Consider the following 15,295-nt stretch of genomic DNA (forward strand, 5'->3'; position numbering starts at 1 on the left):
CTCAATGTGTGACAACTGTGGAAAATCCCAGTTCCATGCTTGGTATCATTACGAAGGGGATAGAAAATGAAACTGCTAATATTATAATGCCTTTATACAAAACTATGGTACAGCCATACCTGGAATACTGTGTACAATTCTGGTCACCACATCTAAAGAAGGGCATTGTATAACTGGAGAAGGTGCAGAAGAGGGCAGCCAAGATGATCAGTGGCCTAGAGCACCTTTCTTATGAGGCAAGACTAAAACACCTGGGGCTTTTTAGTTTAGAAAAAAGACAACTGCGGGGAGACATGTGGGGAGAGGTCTATAAAATTATGCATTTAAAGTTGCCTATAAATAGCAGTTGAAGGGGAGCAGCATCAGGAGAGAGGGCATCCCTCAGCTGTTGCCTGTGGGCTTCCCAGAGGCATCTGGTGAGCCACTATATGAAACAGAAAGCTGGACTAGATAGGCCTTGGGCCTGATCCAGCAAGGTTTTCTTATGTTCTTATATCCGTTTGTTATTATGATCCTGTTTCCTTATCCCATGACTGCTAAGTTTACCCAAGAGCCTTTGATGAGGAACTTTGTCAAAAGCTTTTTAGAAGTCCAAATATACTATTTCAACCAGATCATCTTTATCCACATGCCTGTCAATGCCCTCAAGGAACTCCAAAAGGTTAGCTCATTCAGTGCATGGAGAAGAGGTCTAAAAGGTCATAGAGGGTTCAAGGGTTTAGCACACCTCAACCACACTCACCTTTTGCTCTTCGAACCAGACCCCAGTGTCCTGCCTTGTACATGATTGGGACAGACATGCATTTAAAGAGATGGGCCTGCCACTGTCATGTCTTATTGGCCCCAAATTAACACCATTCTGATTTTAGGACTCTCAGTCAGCCACCAGAGGGTAGTGACACACAAACACTCTGCATTACACTATAGCGATGCAGCAGGTCCTTTATGACACCCAGAAACACCACCAGAAACAATCCTTTTCAGCTCCATCCACCATGAAGGCAATGCATTTCTTGCACTAGAATTCATGTTTACTAAATGTTAACTACCATCTCAGGAAACGTATACTTCAGTAGACTGACTTATACAATACACAGTAGAATGGAAAGTAAGTTATAAAATATGAATATGTCAGTATTCTGTTTTGCAATAGACACTTCTCTCAGAAATAGCTGTACTTGATATTATGATCTCTCCAGTGCATCCACAACAAAATGAGAGCAGCTACATCTTGAAATATGAAATTCTATACTGTGCTAGGAGTTGCAGCTTTTCGCAGAGCCTGTCTCACAGGGTGGCACAATTCTCTCTCCCTTTCAAACTACAAACCTTAGAATTTCCTCTAGAATCAGACTCATAGAATTTAGGACTTCAAAGGGACCTTAGAGAGCTTCTAGTTCAGGCCTGCTCAACTTTGACCCCCCAGCTGTTTTTGGACTACAACTACCATAATTCCCAGTCACCGTGGCCAATAGCCAGGTCTTATGGGAGTTGAAGGCCAACATCTGCAGGAGGTCCAAGGTTGAGCAGCCCTGTTCTAGCCCAACCCACTGTGCAGTCCAGAAATCTCCTACAGCATCCTTGACAGACTGTCATCCGGGCTCTTCTTGAAAACCTCTAATGAAGGAGATCCCACCACTGTATGAGGCAGACTGTTCCACTGGCTAACAGCTCCTGCCTTTAGAAAATCCCTCATGTTCAGCCTCAATCTGCTTCCCTCTGATTTCAACCCATTGGTTCTAGCCCTGCCCTCAGACAACCACTCCGTTCCTTTTTCTATGTGATAGCCTTTCGTCTATTTAAAATGACTATATCATCCCCTCTTAGTCCTTTCTTCTCCATGCTACACGCAAGCAACCATGTTTCAACCATGCTTCATATGACTTGGTTTCCAGACTCTCACCATCTTTGTGGCCCTCCTCGGAACCTGTTCCTGTGTATCAATGTCCTTCTTAAAATGCTGTGTTCAGAATGGACACAGTGGCTGATATCCTGCGTAAGTGTGCACATTAGGAAGGTCTTCAGGAAGGCCTTCAGGGGGCCAGCTGCCCCCATGCAACTCCCCCAGTCCTCCTGCGCATCCGCTGTTGTGCTAGAAAGAGGATAGGGGGAGTTGCATGGGGCCTGCTGGCCCATGCAACTCCATACTGCTCATGCTCCTGAAACACTCTGTAAGGTCAAGAACAATCAGCAATGCGTTTCCACTCTTTCAGAGCACTTCCTGAGTGCAGGCAGTGCTCAGAAGTATTAGCAGCCTTGTGCAACAGTGCATACACAGGAGGACTTGCGCGAGGGTTCCTGGTGGCATACCCCTGCAGACTCTCCTTATGCATACACTTCATTAGTCTGCTGTTGTGTGGAAATGGTGTTGTGATATATCCAGCCAGTAGGTGGCACTAGCGTTTGCTAGTGGTGATCTTAATTGGAGGCAGAGTCCCTTCCTTCTTCCTGCCTGTACCTTTTGTTGAACTTGTCTCTTCCTGTTACGCAATAAAGTAGTCTTCGCCTACAATGGCTGCCTTCCTCTGAGCTCTCATGAGAGCTGTCAGTCAGCAAAGCAACCAGTATTCCAAGTGGGATCTGACCATTGCCGAATGCAACCGTGCAGAGTGGGACAATTGCTTCTCTACTCCAGACCTATTCAGACATGATGCTGTATGTGTATTCAGGTATCTGTACACACATACATGGGCTTGTGTGATTGACTTGTATGTGCATTCATTTGAAAAGTGAATCTGGGTACAGGTGAATCTGAATTCATTTGAAAAGTGAATCTGGGTACAGCTCTCTCAAATAGCACGGTGCAGAGAAGAGTATACTGCTGCATATGTGATCAATACGTGTGAATAACTGTATGTACACACATATCTGTACATGGATACACTGTACACAGATTGTATATGTGTTGAACATAATGTGGGAATCGACCTTCTCTGTCTCTGTTCTAGAGGAGGGCCTGGGCCAGCAGCTCACTGTGTTCCTCTTCTCATTCTAAATTAATCCAGATTTGCACAACATCTGAGCTACCCAGCTTAGCTAAATGCAGGCAATCAGCCATATATGGTGACCTCTCATGGGGCCTCTGTAAACCTCTTGATTGTTCTGCCTTTTTGTATCTGCAAAAACTGACAGGACACAGTTTGTAGGTATCTGGCTTCATTAGGCTTGGTATGGACCATAAATTGTGCTAGCTTGGCTTTAATCCTCTGCCTGATGTTAAGGTATTATCATATTATAACTCTTCATATGGCTGTGGGAAATAATACTGTCAGTGATATTTGTTTTACTAGGAGCGGAATGTTGGTTGTATACTACAGGGCTTTATAATTATTGTTATAATTATTGTTAAAGCCACAATATTGTTGACGCAATTAGCATGAAATGGATATGTTCATATTTTGGGTAGTAAATACTCACCAGGAGAAAGCTTAAACCAAGTTTGGTGTTCCAAATATTGTTTTCAAGGCCATGTTTTTGCCACACGTGGCTTATTTAAAGAAAAATGTAAAAGTTGCAGTTTTAGACTTCATAAAACAACCTACTACTCGGGATTCTCCTTGCTCTTGGCAGTAGGCTGTGGCAGTTGCAAAACTGATTCACCCACCCTTAAAAAATATATCTGATATCTCAGCTAATTGGAAAACCACATTTGTTGTGACAGCATGCCTTCAAAGCAGTCATGGCAGCAGATGGTCTCCAAAGCAAATTAAAAGCTAACGAGCCACTTTTGTTAAGTTGATGGCAGGGCTTGAAAAGCAAAATGTAAATGTACAAAGTTCTCTTAGCCTCATAGCTATGAAGTATTACAGGGCCAGGATGCTATCTTTTCAAATAAAGTTTAGGGATTCCAACACTTGTTTTTCATGACCTAGTCGGTAGACTGTGCCTACTCTTCCATCTAAGACAGGTTTGTTTCTGAGCAAACAGGAAAGCTGGTTTATAGTTCTGATGTTCAGAAAATGTGTCGTTTAGAAACAGGTATAGTGGAGGAAACTAGTCTGGTTTTGAACCAATTTAATCTAGAAAAAAGGTGGTTTACGGGGACCTGCTAGAGGTTTATAAAATTATGCATGGCGTGGAGAAAATGGTGAGAGAGTATTTTCCTCCACTCTCTCATGTCCTAGAACTCAAGGTCATATGATGACATTGATTGGCAGTTGATTCAGTATAGAGAAAAGACAAATAATTAATGTATGGAAGTTGCTGCCACAAAATGGGGTGTTGTCAGACAGTGATGTAACCCCATCACAGGGAATTCCTTGACCCTGATGGCTTTACATAGAAGAGGATGGGAATGAGACCTGCCTTCCCAGCTCCCTTCGCTGCAGATTTGGACAGGTAAGATGTGGGAAAGGGTGATCCTTGAGCTATGCTCTGCCCATGATACTTAGGGTCTTTATCAGCCACCTGGAGGCCAACAGGCAGCCACTGTGAGTACTGGCACTGCACATTACCTATGTGCCACTCCTGCTGAAAAACGTTGGTTGCATCCTTCACCTACTTTAGCTTCTGAGCTGTTTCAATGGCAAACATCAATCTGATGAATGGTCCTTGGCTTTTTGGAAGGGATGCAGGAACAGATGAGATGTAATTGGCAGGTGCCTAACCACTGCTGACACCTCCGTATCCAGGTGTAAGGCCTATCATTAGGCATATTCTGGATAGTGAACCATCCTTAGGGATGAATGTGACGTGCAGCAGAACAGGAAAAGCCACCTCCACAAAATTCTGAGCCGTTCATGATCAAAATCCCCTGGGGCCACTAACCCATAACAAATAAGCTACTGAACCTGCTCCTCTGTTTTCCTTAGCATTTTATTTTTATTGCATTTTATATCCAACAGCTATTACACTGTACATAGTTCATCTTCATTGCATGAATGCTGCATCAATTTATAATCCCTTTTTTTAAAAAAGAAAGAAAAAAGGTGCTTACTTTCATTTGAAACATCAATGGAAAACCCTAACTTCACTCTACTCCTTCACATAAACCCAACAGTAACAATAAAATTGTAGGTTAATTCCGCCAAAGCTATAATCTTTCCTTTCCTTACTTCCCATCATTTACTTGCATAAACATAGTTAGGTGGGTTATATTTCTACAGTTAGATCATCTGTAAATACATTTTTAAAAATGTTTCTATGGAATAAATAGTGTAGTGTATGTGATAGATTTTGCCAGATTCTGGATAATGGTTACTCCTCAGCAAGATGTGTCCTTCAAATGCTCTAATTCACATATTCTGGTGCTGAACTTTGGAACTATAAACTCATTTTCGGGTTGAACATTCACTTTCATTAATATGTTTCAAATAAACTTGGCTACACACCCTTTCCAAGTTTTAATTTGGTGCCTTATAACTGGAAATATTGTGCTAAACTGGGGCAAGGGGAACCATTTTTCTTGTGGTTCAGTAGTCCAGATGACCATTAAAATATAGGTGCTGAAATTTTTCTAAATTTAAGTACAATATGGCTTTTGCATGGCTAGCTAAAATGCCTGCTGGGACTGATTTCTGAGAGCTAATTTACATGAGCCATAACTGGGCTTCATTTTAGTCTAGGGGCAGTTTCAGAGAATACAGCCCCTGGCACGTGCAATTAGGAAGGGAGACGTCCTGAGAGTGCCCCTGTAGGGATGTCATCTGCAGATGTCTTGGCTTCCCTTTATTGAGCGTGTGAGGGGCTATTTATCTGAATTGTCCCACCCGCTCCAAGTACCTGTTTAAACATGTTCAGATAAACATGTATCATCTGAACAGATCCATCATTAACACTTTCTCTTAGCCATATTGTTTGCGTGTGTAGTGAGGCGGCTATCTCAACAGATGACCAGGAACGTAGTCTGCTGGCAAGCCTATAATGTGGAGTGACTATGGCTTGGGTTGAATTGTGTGATGAAAGGGCATATGTACATAAACAATTACATGTCCAGTGCTCGTGTCCAGAGGAGTTTTCCTGATTGACACTTTTTAACAGATGGCTTGTACTGAGAACAAAGCAATGGGGCAGATAGTCTCATCATCTTTAGTGTTTCTTGTGAGATTCCAGGCCATCGCTTCTTTGATCTCCTGAAGCATTGAGTAGCCAGAATCCATTGTTTCCAAAGGAAATTATGTGCTGCAGCCAAATCAACTAGCAAAGTGCCTTAACGAGGATGCGTTATTAAACAAGCATCCTTAACTTATGTTCCTGTTATATCTGAAAGTGCTGTACTTATGTGGACATATAAAATGGATGTGTGCAATTCGTGGAATCGGGTTTTCTACAACAAAGAGAAATCAAGCTGCCCAGATTGACTCAGAAGTATTTTACATGGATGTTTATGTATGGAGAATATCTCAGCATATTAAGCCAGACAGTGGTGGCAGAGGCTTGTTTGTAGCTCACACTGAGGAGCAAGGGGGCATAGGAGAGGCTTGCCCCAGTGGGGTGAAGAAGGGTGGTGGCAGCAGGTGGCATGAAGGCCTGTGAGGTGGCCACCCTTGCTGTCCCCTGCACCTCACTTCATGCGTGTGCCTGAGGTGACCACCTCACTCTGCCTCATAGAAGGACCCTCTTGCCTTTTCCCAGACATTTCTGTTCCACACTGCTAATACTTTGTCATCTCTTTGAGGTGACATAGGGATTAGATAGGGGTCCCCTCACTCTCCACTCCTGCTCTTCCTGGCCAAACAAACTGATACTCAACTGCCTGAGTGTGTTATTACAGGGAATGGTGAAACAAATGCAATATGTAATCACTGCCTTAACATATGGTGCCACAAGCCAATACAGAGGTAAGCATGTCTATGCCTATTGGGCAAATTCCAGACTAATGAAGCATAACATCCAAACTAACAAATATGAGAGCTGAATGACCCCCAGGGACATATTTTGGGGAATCTCAGTCAGCTACAGAGGGAAAGGGAAATTGACCAAATCATCTAGCACCACTGCACATATGTTGTGCATGCCCCTCCCTTGTAGTGCATGCTGTGGTGTTTGCTGTATTCATTCGTGTGGATATTGGCCATAGAAATCAGTGCTTTAAATCTGGACTGTGGATTTTTTCTTCATGCATTAATATAAATAATAGCAATAGCAATAGCACTTACATTTATATACCGCTCTATAGCCGGAGCTCTCTAAGCGGTTTACAATGATTTTTTCGCATATTGCCCCCAACATTCTGGGTACTCATTTTACTGACCTCGGAAGGATGGAAGGCTGAGTCAACCTTGAGCCCCTGGTCAGGATCGAACTTGTAACCTTCTGGTTACAGGGCGACAGTTTTACCACTGCGCCACCAGGGGCTCTTAATAAGAAGTAGATTAAAGCCAATGGTATACATGCTTCCAATAAAATGATATCTAAGCTTCTAGATGACAAGAAAAATTTTTTTTGTGTACCCTATACAAGCGATTCAGTGTTAATTACACAATATAATATGTGCATTATCTATTTCTGTTGCTCACTCAGAGCAAAACAATGGTCCCACAGACTAAAAAGCTCTTGGTAAGTAAACAAAGAGATGGATTCTTAAAACTCCTGTTGTAATACTGAATCCACTTATTCCAAATTGACTGAAGGATAGGTACTTCTTCAGAGCAAATTGCTTGAAGTCTGCAGTAATAAACCTATAGGAACCAACATTTCTGAAACATAAAGCCAAACAATGCCACTAATTGTCTCTCCAAGGAGGAAGACCTTTGTTTATTTTAGGGGTCACACTTAAGATTCAGTCCATGGAACATTTGTGCGACTCGTGCAGTTTCTCACACTGTAATCACCAGTGCTATTTAATCCCATCTTTAGTGCTTGGCTGAATGAATCATCACAGCTTTAACCTCAGTGGTCACTTCTCTCGATGTAATGAGAGCTCTTCCAGTAAGATTGCTGTGTGCTGTTGTCCTCCTTTTGAGACGAACACTCTTGACCCATCTTCTGATTTACAGACTCAAAGGCAATAGAAACTTAAAAATGAAATCGCAGTTACCAGATTGTTGCTTGTTGTAGAAGTAGTACAAAACCTATTAAGAGACATCATCCATACCTCTTGAAAAAGGCAATGCGAGACTTGAAAGCAAGACTTATCAGAGGAGCTATATGAATCAATGGGAATTCAGGAATATATTCTTTTCTTGCCCTTTATTACATCAGAAATGGATTGTTTGGACACATTTTTTTCCTAAGTATTGCATGATAGCTAAGCACCAAATTATATTTGATTTGGACATCTATGAATGGATTTCCTACATCCCATTTCTTTCATTAAAAGCAGCTGCATAGGAATGATTTGGATGAAGGGTGAGGGAAAGCAGGGTTAACCGCCTGCCCTGACACTTTAGTCTTGATGCAGATCCCAGACTCACAGCTACTGTTAGGTCTAGTTTATACGTAACACCAAAACAGAGTTAAATGGGGCAGAGGTTGGAACTCCATTACATCTGAAAGTGTGAAACCGTAGTTTTGTGGCAAACGTGACCCTGGTTTGCTTTGGTGTGCCAAACTCCAAATTGAACCATCAGTTTGCACAAAAGTTCACTGCTGAGACCTCCTGTTTGGCCACCAAAGTGTTATGTCTGACTCCGGATGCCGCTGTAACTGCAGTTTCACGCTGATTTTCAGACTGTAATCATAGAGGCGGCAGTGTAGACCTGCCCAGGGATGTGGCAGCTCTATTGCAGCTGTGCTTCTTGCTGGTCGCCCTTGTGGGGACTCATCAAATTTACAAGGTGGTACTCGAGCGCTTGCCACCCACTATCCCATGGACCACTCTCTCATGAGAGTGCCAGGCCATGGCCATTAGGGCCCAGAACCGAGCAAGGATGCCCTATGGAGGAAATCCGCGGGGATGGGTACATCGCCGAGTGCTGTTCCAGTCTTGGCGGATTCCGCCAAGTAGTTGTTAAACCGTGTGCCCTGTCAGCCTGTCCACTGATGTGGACATGTGCACCCTTTCCCATGCTCTGAAAAGGCGACTCCCACTGTCCTGGGTGCAACCCCCCTGGTGTCCCTGGCTGGAAACCAGAGCTCCTCTCTCCCATTAATCCCCCATGACACGAGATTTCCATACGGCACAATGCCGGACTGAACCTAGGAATTTTGAATGGGCTTAAAGGTCCATGCCAGAACCTGGTGTCTCCCCTGTCCATACACGAAGGCAGGCTCTGACACATGGGACATCGAAATCCCTTATGGATGTGCACTAGGTTTAATGGGAGGGGTTGCAGCACTCAAGTTCACTTTTTGTCAATTGAAAGTTGGGTGCCCCTTGCAAGCAGGACCCCCCCCAATAGTGGGATTAGCTCAACCCATCAGCATACAGTCCTGAGGAAGACCTGGGGCAAACTCTCCTTGCTCCTCCCCAGTAGACTGCTCCTCTCATGCATCCATATCCATATCTTTTGTGTTGCATAGCCAACATGAGCAGGGGACCCCATAAGCAGGAGGGGAGCAAATGGGTTTTGGGGGTATACTCCTGGCCGGGTTTAAAAGGACTCCATAACTAAAAGCAGCTTTGAGGGGAGGATTACAGCCCCTCAGGGAAATAGTGTGGAAGAATAGCGGAACCTATTCTCCCCAATATTGTGACCCTGATCCAATTCCCTCTCCCACCAGGTTCTTTTTAATGAAAGAAAAAGACATGGGGAGATTTAGATGCCCACATCCTGAATCATGTGTTGTTTGAGCCTAGAAGTCATTGAGAAATTTCTTCATGTGGGCTAGTTTCAGGGGACTCAACCCCATGCAGGAAGTAACATCTGGCCTGGCACAACTGTCTACACCCACTGTGTGATGGAGGAGATTTGTGTGGCTGCAATCACTGGAAATAACTGCACGTGAGTCACCCCTGGGAAGTTGTGGCTAAAACTAGTCACACGATTGATCAGATGTTACTTTCTCTGCATTGGGTGTCTCATTTTGGTCTACAGAAAGGTCATATGGGCACCTAATCAATATCCATAAACCTTTTTCAATGATAAATTAACCTAAGAAGTCTAGTTCTTAATTTTGAAAATGTGGCTTTAAGCCTGAGCAACTCTTTATCCTTTCTTGGTCCATCAAGGTGAATGGGAGCAGATGGGGGAAATATTGGCTTCTTATGTGAAATCATGAAGGCTGTGAGGCATGCCTGCTTAATGTCTACTGGCACAATCCTATGCCCCTGTTCCAGAGCAGGCCCTAGAACTTTCTAGGCTTTTCAGTGGCAAGTGAGCTCCACTGTATTTGTCCTGCTCATTATGCCACCAGGTTCAACAAACCTGTTTGTGCCACAGCTGTTAAAATAAGCTGAAAGCATAGCTGGAGACAGCTCTGGGATATGTTTCTTTCATTTGTTTTCTCCCCTTGCTGCTCATTTTTCTCTCACTGCTTGCCTGCCAACAACTCTCTCACCCTTAGTTTTTTCTTTCTTTTTTTGCAAAAGGGAAAAATCATGGATATGTTTCTTTTTTCCTATCGGTTGTATGCAAGATATATGGTTTCAGTCCCTATCTATCCTTCTTGCTTGTTCCAATGCAGACATTTTGTCTTATTTTACAACCAACAAAAACATATCCCTTAACATACGCTGCATTTTATCTGGGTAACTAATCATTCTGTACCACAAGCCTTCTCAATTCATAGCCACAGTTTTCAAAAAACCATAGCTACTTATCAGTAGTTCACATCATTATGGTATCCATATGCTTCTCAAGTATTTATATTTCCGCTAGAGCAGAGATAGCAATAACAATTTCTCTTCCTCTTCAAACTGTAGCAGCAGCAGCAGCAGCAGCAGCAGCCTAATTGTTTCATAGTTATTTTACATTTGCTTGTCTGTGCTAAGAAATGTTGAATATAAAGAAATTCAACAGAAGCTTGGAATCCTCTAGTCCTAGGCTGGATTAAGGTTAGTCTATCTCCCTGTTACTGAAGGGGAATTCCAAAACATACAGGCAGTCTCTTTTTATAGATCTATCCTTTTATTTGGAAGACTGAATCTGCACAGTCCTGAGCATGATTTATGTACTTATCTGTAGGTTGTCGATGCTGTTAACCCACATTCGGCCCAGCAAAATGCAGGTGGTTCACAGTAAAGGTGGTGCGTGAAACAGATTTTGCATTTTGCTACAAGCTCGAAACGCAACGCGAAATGTTCAAAATGTTTTGTCGAAACAGCAGCCAAGCCTCATATGGCAGGTAGACCAATCCTTCGACGAGGGCCGACATCTGGAGTGGAGGCCTGGGCTACCTGCCTCATGAGGCCTCCATTCCAGACTTAGTGCATCAGCCTGCCTTGGAGGACTGGTCTACCTACCAACCCCAATTGGTAGACCAGCTCTCCCCAGAAAAATGGTGCTCGAAATGATTCAAGCTTGAAATGGGATAGTTTTGTTTTGAGCTCAAAGGTAAGCTAAGGTAAAGTGTGCCAATCAAGTCGATTTCGACTCCTGGTACCCAAAGAGCCCTGTGGTTTTCTTTGGTAGAATACAGGAGGGGTTTACCATATCCTCCTCCCGTGCAGTATGAGATGATGCCTTTCAGCATCTTCCTATATCGCTGCTGCTGTATCGCTGGAAATGCTTGTTAATCAAGCATTTCCCTGCTGCACCACTTAAGGTGACTTTTCATACTGTGAACTAGAGATGTGCAAATCAATCTGATCTTGAAATGATTCAAGTTCAAAAAGGCTGTGTTCTGAGCTCAAAATGAATCTCCTTTAAAATAAGAGGCCTGTTTTGAGCTCAAAACAGCCCCTTTATTTTAAAAGTGATTCATTTTGAGCTCAAAACACAGCCTTTTTTAGCTTGAATTGTTTCGAGATCAAATCAATCTGCACATCGCTAGTTCGCAGTATGAACAGGATGGGCTATATGCTGCAAAAGGGCTGCTGAGGACTGGGGAACTGGAGGACAGGAGGGAAAGGGGTCTGGGAGAAACTTTCACAAATAGTTTCTTACTAATGCTAGGGAAGTGTACAGTATATAGATGTGCAGAAATATAAGGTGGTCACAGGAAAATGTTTAGTCTGAAAACAAGTGCAACTGAGAGTGATTTATAATGTTGTAACTGATAGTCTACTTTTCTTAAGGAGAGTAAACTTGTGAGATCACCCAGCTTTTTGTGTTCATGTCCATGTGTGTCCCCCTATCATGCCAGGACCACTTGGGGCCAAATTTGGTTCACTTTTAGGGACACATAGGGACACCTCAACATCATAGTTTGTGATGATGTCATCCATCCCAATTCAAGATGGGGGAATGCATGAATGTTTGAGGCTCAAATGGGCTAACTTGTGAAGATGGTAATTATCAAATTAAGATTATGGTGAAAGCAAAGTAGGCAGATTAGTTCTTACCATAACTTGTTTTAATTTGGAAAGGGCTATCTATCTATCTATCTATCTATCTATCTATCTATCTATCTATCTATCTATCATAGTTTTATACTGCCTAATATTTATATCTCTTTATACCTTGCAATTCATATATTGTTTCTGAACTTATATCTGGTTTTGGTCAGTACATACCACGTTATCATAAAAAATAGTATTGTCCCTTTGAATATATAATTCTTGAATTTTCAGTGGTGTGTTTTATTTCTTTCTTATTTTGCATATAATGCTGCTGTATACTGAGTCAGATCATTTGTACATTTAGCTTTATATTGTCTACAATGACTGGCAGTGGTTCTTCTTGATGTCAGAATGTGGTGAATCCCAGCTCTTCCTAGAGATGTCAGAGATTGAATCTGGGACATTCCTTATCAACGCATGCATTCCACCAGTGAGCTACAACTTCTCTGTATCTCTATTGCCCATGGTTGTTATTGGGTTTTGATAACACATGAAGTAGAATACATTAGTTAGTAAGTAAGTAAGTAAGAAAGTATGTCTTTGGAAACAGTTTGGAAATTCAAAGAGAGAGTCTGTTCACTTTGTCATATTGGCTGCACATCAGCCTGATTTGGAAAGTTGCTTCACTTCAGCTCCAAAGAGTCGATCATAGAGCATAATTGAGAATCACTAAAGTGCCGGTAATTTTTTCATTTCTTTGCAGATTGGGATGAAAATTTCTGAGATGATATACCTTCTGAGGGCATGATGCCTCCTCAATTGCAGACAAATAAGGTCCCCCCCCCCCGAAGATATACTGTGTTCAGAAGTAATGAATCTAAAGAGCGGAATCCTTTGACTTGAAACACTTATATAAGTGTTATGTCTCAAATAATAAGATTCACCCATGTTGTCTTGAAGCATTTACAATTTTTTCACTTCTTGGCAAAATGGGATGAAACATCATGGGATGGCAGCTCCTTCTGAGGGCATGAAGCCTGCCAACGTTCAGACAAATAGATTCAGGGGTCAATGTACAGTGACACATTAAATGTGTAGTGGCACATTAAAGTTTGAGGTTGTTCAGCATTCCCCTTTATGATAGTAAAATGATGATAGTATAAATTCTTTAGACCTGTTACTTTTTCTTTTCTTGGTAGAATAGGATCAAAACTGCAGGTATCAAAGAACTGCAGGTTCTTTCTGAAGGCATGAAGCCTACCAAATTGTAGACAAATAGCAATTTTGAACATGTTAAAGTTTGAGGTTTCCCATTTTAAACCTTTGAATTGCTGAATTGGATCCAAAATGAAGTGATATGCTTTCGGCAGCTTTGCTTTGATTTAGCCTTATTTGGATGGTTTTGATTTGGGTCTGAATCTAAGCAGATTTGCTCACATGACCTCGATTCAATTCAGATCTTAATACCACATTCAGAACTTCACAGTCCTAACATAAAGGGATTCCTGTCGTTTCCTCATTTATGTTATAGGGATTTTCAGAACCTGTTCATTACCTGAGTGAACTAGTTGCTGCTTCTGCTTGTGAGAACCAACACATATTTTTCACACTTCTTTTTTAGACTAGAATTTTAAATAACTTTTAATTCAGGGTTGCTACATCAAAAGTGTGCCTGTGCTTTTGTTCTGTGAAACTGGGCTGTCTTGGATAAAGAGGCATCCAATCATGTGGCTATAAAATAAGGCACATTCCTGAAATAAGGCCCATCTGGCAAAATTCAGGTTGCAGAACTGGCAAAGAAAGAGACATGGAGCTTTTAGTAAATTTCATGTTTGAAACAAACCCAAATCTATTTTCATTTCATTATCTTGTAGCTTTGCAGCGAACCCAATGGAGATGGTTTTAAGCAGAAGCTAAACACTGAATGGGTATGAAGACTGGATTAACCTCCTTACCATTTCAGGTATTCTTCTGAGATGAAGATTAACAGTCTTGATTGGACTGCTGCTTCCCAGGTTATACTTTTCAGTGTTGATAAGCTTCTCCAAACATGTCCATAGATCATTTTCCTGTTGCATTGTTCATTTAGTTTTGTAATATCCAGATGCGCGATTTGAATTCCTAACTTTTTCTCCTGGGACGACACTTGCTTTGTATTGCTCTTCTGAATTCTTGAAAGCCTTCAATTACATGGCAATTATGAACAATGATTTATTCTAATGTAAATTTCAGTTAGCTTGATTGCATTCTTATGACTTTCATGTGAAAGATGGAAGTTATTCTCTTGTGATGTTGGCTTTTAATATGTTTCCAACCAACCATTTTGGATAGTTCTTCTATAGTTTCTGGCAAAATATAAAGAGTGAAGAGGGCAAGAATGGTTTCTCTTTTCTTTGTTGTTGTTTTGTCATAAGTCAAATTCAGATGACCAGCTTGGCATGTGAAAAAATGTGTAGAATTTATGTTTATTACTAAGTGTGTGTACTAAAGTACTGCAATATTCATGACTGTGGCTGGTTTTGTGGACCAACAATCATGGAATCGTATAAATTCAGCCACAGTCATCTGTTTGTGCTGGTATCCAAGTATATGTGCAATGGATAGAATGATGCTTAAGGAAGTGGAGTGTGTTTGGAAATAGTGCTTTGGGGCTCAGAGGATCCTGATACAGGTTTTCTTTAACTGATTACAAAATTCTGTTGGAGGGATGCTTATGGTATAAAAGGAAAGGGATCAGCGGCATCAAAATCCTATCCCATAGTGATAGGAATATTGGTGATATGGGTATTGGGAATGCGGGCCAGAGAGAGTGCAGGAAAAGATTACAATTTTACACTGTTCTAAGCCATTTTAAGGATCTGATTGTTGCAACAGGATCCAAATCTAATAAGTGAAAAGACAAATATCATTGCTTGTAAATTGGTAAAAAGGTAAGAGCTGAAGGCTATTGTGCATAATTGAAATTATTCATGCACATTCCGAATACAAGTGGATTTTATTGTTCATTCATTCATCTTCTCTCTCTCTCTCTCT

Source organism: Hemicordylus capensis, chromosome 1 (genome assembly GCF_027244095.1).
Source record: "Hemicordylus capensis ecotype Gifberg chromosome 1, rHemCap1.1.pri, whole genome shotgun sequence".
Lineage (NCBI taxonomy): Eukaryota > Metazoa > Chordata > Lepidosauria > Squamata > Cordylidae > Hemicordylus > Hemicordylus capensis.